Below are 9,185 nucleotides of genomic sequence, written 5' to 3'. Positions count from 1 at the left end.
ACAACCATTTTAGAGGACGCTAGGTGACATCTTGGTGTGGTTTAGATTTACATTTCCTTAGCAAATGATGCTGAGAATTCTTGTGTGCACTTCTTGACTGTTTTTTTGTCTTTCTTGGATCAGTGCCTCTTTAAATTCTTTGTCAATGAAAAATGTTTCTTTTTATTGAATTTTAAGAATCCTTTGTATATTCTGAGTAGACATCTCTTTTCAAAGGTCTGGCTTAAAAGTAGTCTTCCCATTATGAAGCATATTTTTCACTTTCTTGATAATGCTATTTGTGAAAAAGTTTTCAATTTTAAATCTAATTTATATATTTTCTTTTGCCTCTTGTGCTTTTGATGTTGTATCAAAGAAACTACTACTTAACACAAAGCCATGAAGATTTACTCCAATGTTTTCTTCTAAAAGCTTTAGTGGCTTTAGTTCTTACAATTAGGATTAGTTTCCTTTTTAAATTAATGTTTATGTATGAAGTGTGATAAAGGTCCAAATTCATTCTTTTGCATGTGAATACTTAGTTGTTCTTCCACCAAAAAGACTTTTCTTTCCTCATTGAATTATCTTTGTATCCATGTTGAACATGAATTGGTCATAAATATGTGAGTTTATTTGTGGAGTTTCAATTCTATTTCACCTACCTATGTCAGTCTTTGTGGGAATATCACACTTAGTCACTATAATTTGTAGTTAATTTTGAAATTTGGATGTATGAGTTATCCAACTTTATTCTTATTGTTCAAGATTGTTTTTAGCTTTTTGGGGGGTCTTTTGCATTTCTACATAAATTTAAGAATCAGTATTTTAATTTCTGCAAAAAGTCAGTCAATGTCTTGTCAGAGGGAGTTTTGTGTTTGCAGCTCGAGTTGGGAAATATAATTGTTTCAGCAATTTTAAGTAATCTGATTCATGATTAGATCTTTAATTTCCTACAGTTATATCTTGTAATTTTTGGTGCACACTTTTATAATGGATAATCTTGCTGACTTGTTTGGATGGAGAAATGCCTAGGAAATTAGGGTAGCACACTTCCATGTGTGTCTGTGAGGCGCTTTCCAGAGACAACCGGCATTGGAGACCACACACTGAGGGGTGCGTCCACTTTGTAAGCGGGTAGCTCTATCTGGAGGCTGGAGGTCTGACTTGGAGGAAAGCCGAAGAAGGAGTAAGTTTGCTACCACAGTCTCCCCCAGCTGTCTGTCTGTCTCTGTCTCTCTCTCCTTCCTGGCTGCCATAAAGAGGGCATCTTTCTTTTACCATATACTTTCATTTCCATCATGATTTTTTTTTTTCCCTCTATAGGTTCAGGAGCAATGGAGCCAGATGGCCATGAACTGAAATTTCTGAAACTATGAGCCAAGATAAATTTACTCTTTTAAATTGGTATTCTCAGGTATTTTGTCACAGCAACAGCAAGCTGACAGTCATATTCTTTCTGTATTTTTGCTTTTTTAATAGTATTATAAGCAAAGTTAATTTCTCAGTTTCAGTTTCAAAATTTTCATTGCTAGTGTTTAAAAACATGAGTGATTTTTGCATATCAATTTTGTATCCTGCAGCCTTATTTACCAGTTTTAATAGTACTTAAGAACCAGGCGTGGTGCACACTCCTATAATCCCAGCATTAGGGAGACTGAGGTAGGAGAATCGTGCAAGTTCAGGATCGGTCTGGGCTACAAAGTAAGCCCAAGGCCAGCCTGAACAGCATTTATGGCCTCAAAAAGACCAAAAAAAAAGTACTTGAAGTGAGTCCTCAAGAGTTTTAAAATACAACAAAATCTTGCCATCTGTGAATATAGTTTCACTTTTTCTTTTCCAATCTAGGTGCTTTTTATTTCTTTTTCTTGCTTAATTGTCTTGAATAAACTGTCACATACGGAATAGAAATTGCAAGAATGGGTATTTTCATGTTGGTCTTGATCTTCCATGGAAAGTATTCATTCTCTTACCATTAAGTATGATATTAGCTTGTGAGTTTTCCATAAATGGTCTTTATCAAGCTGAGATAGCTTATTTGTATTCCTAAATTGTTGGTCATTTTTACCATGAAAGGGTATTGGGTTTTTCTCAACTTTCTTTCTATAGCCTTTGCAATAGCTGCATGGCTTTGCCCTTTGTTATATAAATATGGTGTATGAGATTGCGTTTTTATTGTAAACTAACCTTGAATTTCTGATAAAAAGTCCCTTTGATTTTGTTATGTACTCCTTTTTAGGTTTACTTGATTTGCTAGTGTTTTATTGAACATTTTCTTTCTATATTCATAAGAGATAAAGGTCTGTCATTTTGCTTTCTTTTGACATCTTCGGCTACGAGGATTCCTTTGTGTATTCTGACTTAATGAGTTCAGAAGTATTCTTTGATCTGTTATTTTTTGGAAGAGCTTCTGAAGGATTTGTATTAATTTTCCTTTGAATGTTTGGTAGTTTTAAATTTACTAGTAGGTTACTTATTCAGCTATTTTGTTTGTCATTGATCTGTTAACTTTTCCTAAATCTTTTAAGTTTCTGTAATTTATATCTAAGAATTTACTTCATGTAAATTATCTGATTTATTGGAATGCAACTGTTTCTAGCATTCCCTCATTAATTTTTTACAAAATTGCAAGTTTGGTAGTGTTATCTCTTCTTTTATTTTTGATTTTACTAATCTGAATATTCTTTTTTTTTTTGGTCAATCCTGTTACAGTCTTGTCATTTTATTGATCCTAACATTTTATTTTAATGGAATACTAAGCAGTTTGGCATCTATTTGCATGTTTGCATCAGCATCTAGGTTAGCCTCTATATAGATTTACCCCTGCCTGTCAAATTTTCTTTTGAACCTATCTTAACAAGTTTCTCATTAATTAAGTAGCAGAATTTATATGTTTATGAAAAAAAATTTTAAACTTTTGAAAATTATACTTCAGCAAAAAGTGTCAAAATTGAAGAATCCAAGAGTGGTGGAACATGGAAGAGACAGAAGATATATTGCTTAAGGCTTTGTGGATCATAGTACAGAGAAAGGTTTGCCTCTGAATTAAATGAAAGGCATTATTGTCGTTGTGCACAGGAGTTTTCCTCAGCTGGGACCTCAGCTACCTGTAATATGTCTCTGTGCTTCCTCCCTGAATGACTCTGAGAAGGGAATGAGATTATGAAGTAAAAACTTTATGGCTATGGTTAACATTCAGTTGAATCACCTATTAGTTTAGGGACTAATGATTTGGCCTAAATCATTTTCAAATTCTTAACTATAGGCAAATATATATATATTTTTTGTCTTTTCCCTTTTTATCGGTACCAGGGATCGAACTCACGATTGCCTGCTTGCAAGGCAGGTGCTTATGCTGCTGAGCTAAATACCCAGCCCCTGCTGTAGGCAAATTTTTAAAGCAGAAGACATAGACAAATCTAGGGGGCTAAGCTTTGTATTCTGAGTAGAGTAGTTTTGTTTTGGAATGTAGCTCAGAGCACAGCACCAACCTGGCAAGCACAAGGTCCTAAGTTTGATTCCTGGTATCCCCCCAACCCCCAAAAAAGTTTTGTTTAAAAGATGCTAAGTAGGGGCCAGGGTCTTAGCTTAGTGGCAGAAATGCCTGCCTGGCAAATGTGAGGTCCCTGGTACCAAAAAACACATAACTAAAAGTAAAAGAAGCTAAGTACAAGCTAATTGTTAGACTCCAAAAGAAGAAGAGGGACTGGAGAAAGCTGAGGGCTCAAGGCAGAGTTGGGCTGTTTCTTCCTGAGTCTGCTATGACTGACTGCAGGTGGACAGAGGCCAAAGGTGCCGCACGGGCAAGACTGAGTAGTGGACAGACAGGCGAGAAGAAGCTGATCTGTGTGGAATGAAGTTAGAGCAGGCTTGAGCCTCAGTTTGAAGAGAAATGCAAACTCTAAACATGAACGTCCATAAAACAGGTTTAGAATACGAGTGTTCTATGATGTTTGGGTTTCAGAGAGTGAGCGACCCAAAAGAGGGATGAAGCACAGGAGAAAACATCCCTTTAGAAAGTTTATCTTGGAGAAATTAACAAGAATCTCTCCTCACCTTGCATCGCAGAGTGTTGAAAGATGAGGAAATGAACCAAATTAACCCACCTTTTGCTTAATTCTCTCTGCTTTTAGTCTATTCTGCCTGTCTTGATCTTAATCTTAAACTATTTGTGGAAGTTTAAAACTCTGCTCAATTGATCAAAATCCTCCTTAAATCCCCATTGTTTATGACAGCTCCTATTTTCTCCTACATTTTCCTCTACAGTTCCTCAACCTACCTTACCCAGACTTCAACAGAAGTCCTGAGAAGCAGCGTAAAGTCTTATCCATTTCCTGGGCAAGTCTAGTGTGCTGGAAGAGGTGATCCCTCAGGGAAGGAGAATACTGCCAGGAAATGATCTGACCACACAACTCTGGTAGATTGAAGTAATGGAACCTAAATTACTCTGCCCTCTAGTCTTCTAAATGGCTTAGTGTATTAGCCATGACCCTAGCACAGGGAGCTGTACAGTGTGTCCTTCAAAGATTTTCTTTTCTTCCTCTTTCTTTCTTTACAATTAAAAGTAAAAGTGCAGAGGACAAACATTGGATAAATGTAACGGTAGAATTAAGATAAATGCATTTCTTTTCCCTAGGAAATTTTCCATGATAAATGAAGAGCTTTGTCCTCCTTAGTCAGCAAGGTCAAGTGCTAGCTCTTTAAGGAAGATCAATTTTTCTAAGGCTGAGGTTAAGGGTTGGGGCTGAGAGCCTTAAAAGGATCTAGGGCTTGAGAGAGCAAATATTTCTCTGAACAAAGAGAACCAATGGTTATTACTGATCTCTCCCAAGAGGTTTGGTGTTTGTTGATGGTTTCAGTGCTGCTGGTTGACACTGTATGATTGCTTTGGCATTCCCAAGGCATGCACTGGAGTCGACCTGACCATTCACAGCTACAGCTGTCAGGGCTAGTAACACTTTCAATAGCGGGTACCATGCTTATCCCAGATGGACACAGAGTTTGTGTTGCATTAATGTGTGAGAAAACGTCTAGGCCATGTGTTTGCAGAGCTTCATGGAGAAAGATATGACATGAGTCACATCACCCTGAGTCCCAGCTCTGCTTCTGTCACTGAACAACACACAGAGAGAATAATAGTAGGTCCAGGGCCCCCTACTCACTCCAAAACTTGTGTCATTGGCAGAAACTTAGCTGCATTTCATAAAACTACTTCAAGTCCTAAAATTCTATGTCTGAATGTTCTTAGTCACCTCATCCAATTCCCCTCCTGTACTATGTTTTTCTGTAGTAGTTGATGAGAGAGCTTTGTCTAGCAAAGTTAAAGAGTTGTTGATAGAAGAAGGAAACGTTACCTTAAGAACAAGATTCCTGAAGCATCCTATTGGTTTTAAAATCAAGTAGGAATGAAAAGATCCAGGTCACAGGGCTGTTATGTACAGGATTTCAGGGCAAATGAAATCTACAATAAGAAAGCATCACATGTCTAGGAGTGAAGAAACTATAGAAATAACAACAGTCTTCACCTTCAGAGCTGTGAGCATTATACACTAAGCCAGAAGTTCCTGTCGTCACTGGAAGAGAGGTAGATACAAGCTGAAGTCCTGATGAAGAAGAAGAGAATGAGGAAAAAGAGGCGGTGAGTTAGCTTCCTAACTTTGTGTTGGTTTGTAGGACCTTTACCTCTTGCTTTAACAGGTGAGCCTCCATTTACACTGTACCATTACCATGTACTGAGTGGAATCTTGAATGCAGAGTTGCGCTTGCCATCTGTAAAGTTAAAAGGAGAGGTTGCCATGCCATGCACATGATTAAAATGAAAATAACAGGAATAAAAAGAAAAGAGAAAGAGTTCTATCGAAACAGAATAGCCTCTTTCAACATGTCAGCAGTTTAATCTCTGCTTCATCTTTAAAATAAATACTTTTCTACCCCTTGGTATCTTTCTAATTCTTAAATACCATTAATCACTCTTGGATATAGCTGTAATCTTAAAACTGGATTTGTTTAAAATATTTCTTTCCACATACACTGAACCCTTTCTTACAGTCCAACTTCTTAGAAACTTATATACTTCCCTGAAACTTTTGGCTATATTTCCACTAAAAATAATCTCTTAGAAATTTGCAAATATTTGGCAGTGCTTGCCAAGAAAGCGTCCAGCGATGGGCAAAGCTGGAAAAGCATGACTCAACTTTCTCAGAACTCTTGGTTTGTGACTGAACAGCCCAGGGAGGCAGAAAAAGAGAAGCCAGCATTCTGTGCTCATCACCCTCTTTTTGGCCCTTTTTCATTTCTTTGTACCTTTCCACTCCTTATTCATGAACATTAGGACACTAAGACAAACAATCAAATACTAAATGGGCATTGTTGAGATGTCCTAGTATCTCTGGTCCCCCAGGTGTATCTGTGAGGTGCTAACAGGCTACAGAGAAATCTTACTCCCACTTATCTAGGCTTACAGCTCTGGGCTGAAAATTACAACTCTCACTTTTTACTTAAAATTTCAGGCTGACAGTGAGTCTAGTGGGTTGAGCCAGACGTAATGATAGGCACTGGAGATTACGGGGCTAGGGATGACCCATGTAGGAATGTGTAATGTTGCATGAGCTACCTGGGCTGGGAGAGGTATAAAGAACTCCTGTGCAGAAGCTGCTTCCTGTGCAGAAAAAATTCCAGTCAAAGACAGATGCAATGGAAAGTAGTGATGAGGACTGACCACAGAAAGGTATTCTCCCAGCGTGAATTAAACTGCGTGCTCTAACCAGAAACAAGGCATAACAGTATTGTTAAGGAGAAGAGAATTAGAAATCAAACCTGGTCTTAAAGGTTATGAAAGAAAAAACTCATAGGTCAGACTGGGAAAGCAAAGAAGAAACTTGGTAGGTGAGGAGGAGGGACTTGTCTCTTGCTGGTGTTCAAACTGTGAGCAGGTGTAGCTGTGTATCCTTCAAATTCTCAGAAGAGTAAGGGAGCATTGACTGAGTTGGAATGTAGGACTAGGTCATGTTTCTAGAGAAATGGATTCTGGAGGTTTCTGATCTGTGTGAAGATAAGAAATTAGATATTTTGTGGGTCATGTTTAGAGGACCAATTTTTTCCCACTGCCAGCTAGAAGCATCCAGGTTGCAACTCCAGGCTGTGCTTTGGGATGAACGATCTGCTCTGTTCTTGGGTCTAGCAGCTGCTAAGCAGTTTCTACATCAACACTTCAGCTTGCTTTGTGGCAGTAGCAGTAGTAAGGGAAGACAAGTGTCCCAGGAAATGTCAGTGACACAGCGGACAACAAATAAAATTCTGCAATTCCAAAATGCACACCAGAGAATGAGCTGGTGTCTGAAAGCACCATCAAAGGGTATTGCTTCTGACCAAATTCTTTGTCTCCTGGGTATAATCAACAAAAACATTATTTCTGAGTCCCACTGGCTGAGGGGACAGCACTGGATACTGTGCCAGGGTTTTAAATCTCTTTGGGTGGAATCTGGTATCTTTAGCTCAACATTATTTATTTACTTATTTAATGGGAAAAAAGTAAAGCAAATTTTCATAGCAAAATAATAAATTAACAATAATTAATACATTGTGTATTTTTACCTTTAGTAATTCAGAGTACAAGATATGAGATTCATGTACGTTATGGATTGTATCAAAACAGAAAGGAATTGTCTTTTTTGTTAGATAGTAGAACATCATTGTATGTACAAAATACCAAGCATCTTGTCTATTTACCTTCTGAAAGACATCTGATTATTTACAGTTATTAACATATAAGTTAACTTGGTCAGTATTCATGTATGTATTGTGTATGTGTGTGTGTGTATAAATTGCTATTTTACCTAGATTGAAACTGCTGGAACATATGGGGATTCGATTTATATTTATGTTTTAGAAACTGTCAAACTACTTTTCAAAGTGACTGTACTCACAAGCAGTGTATGAGGTGTGACCAAAAGGTGCATTAACTGTTTTAATTAAAATCTTTACTACAGCAAAAGACACGTCACCATATCTACGTGAAAATACTTCCCCTCACTTCAAGCACTTACCCCATCATCTTTCCCACTTTCTGGAGAGGTTCTCTGCTTCAGATAATCTTTCCTGAGTATCTGTACTTAAACTACTGTGGCTGCTTTGATGTCCTGGGCCCATTCAAAACGTGTATCTTTCATGATCATTTTCACTTTGAGGAAGAATCAAGATTTGCATGGTGCCAAGAATAGTGAATAAGCGCGGCGAGGACTTGCTGTAATATTTTTATCTTAAAAATGTTTTTATTTGACAGAAACTGCTGTGAACGTTTTGAATCCATCAGCACGTTGAGACAGCCGGGAGAAGACACTCAGGAAGGATCACTTCCATAACTGCTTCAGAAAGTAGCGAGGAAGACAGAATAAATGTCTTTGAATCAAGGGAGGATATTCTTACCATAATAGTCTTTTTTTCAAAATTTAAACATTCGCTGTGTTTTGTGATTATGTCTCATATGAGAATTCCAATTGCTCCATAGTCTTGGTAATACTTAGTATGAGTTAGTGTATTAAATTTTAGCCATTCCCAAAATTGTGTAATAGTTTGATACTCTAATAATGACTGATATTGATCAACTTTCTATGTGCTTGTTTGCAAATCATACTTTTTAAGTGATACCTGCTCAAATCTTATGCCCATTTTTTTTATTATTGAGTTTTGAGTTCTTTATACTTCTGAATCCAATACCTCTATCAGTATATTCTTATAAAATGTCCTTGTAGGCCATGTTTTATATTGTAATTCTCTTTACAGTGACATTTAAAGAGCAAACCTTTTAAAATTTGATGAAGTTTGATGTTTAATTCTTTCAAATGTGGTACGCTGTAAATGAAAGACCTAATAAAAATCTTTTCCTGATCCAAATTCATGAAATTTTATAGTTTAGGTTTTATCGTCTATGATCCATTTGAGCTAACTTTTTAGTACAGTGAAAGATGTGGATTAATGAGCATCTCTTAGTATGTGAGTATCAAAATGTTCACAGCACCTTGTTTTAAAACCCTACTCTTCACACTGAACCACCTTTGCACTTACTAAATTATCCACACCTGGGTAGACTCTTCTGGTCCATTTGTTGGTTTTATTAATTATGATGCCAATGTCTCACTGTTTTGGTTTCTGTGACTCTTATAATAATGTCTTTAGCTCTTAAATATGCTTTTATTTTTCTAAGTGTTGAA

The 9,185-nt window shown here is 37.0% G+C and overlaps 1 long non-coding RNA gene across 1 annotated transcript; it reads left to right on the top strand.

Annotated features, from left to right (window-relative positions):
- The first annotated feature begins 3,202 nt into the window (after positions 1–3,202).
- LOC106029181 (uncharacterized) lies at positions 3,203–8,868 on the top strand. Its single transcript, XR_010043586.1, has 2 exons — positions 3,203–5,614; positions 8,258–8,868. It is a non-coding gene; the product is annotated as an uncharacterized LOC106029181 (long non-coding RNA).
- The last annotated feature ends 317 nt before the right edge of the window (positions 8,869–9,185 follow it).

Source organism: Cavia porcellus, unplaced genomic scaffold (assembly GCF_034190915.1).
Source record: "Cavia porcellus strain 051 isolate PalLab524CR breed Dunkin Hartley unplaced genomic scaffold, mCavPor4.1 scaffold_26, whole genome shotgun sequence".
NCBI classification, from domain to species: domain Eukaryota; kingdom Metazoa; phylum Chordata; class Mammalia; order Rodentia; family Caviidae; genus Cavia; species Cavia porcellus.
The sequence above is the reverse complement of the archived record's forward strand: the minus strand, read 5'-3'. Positions and strand labels throughout refer to the sequence as shown.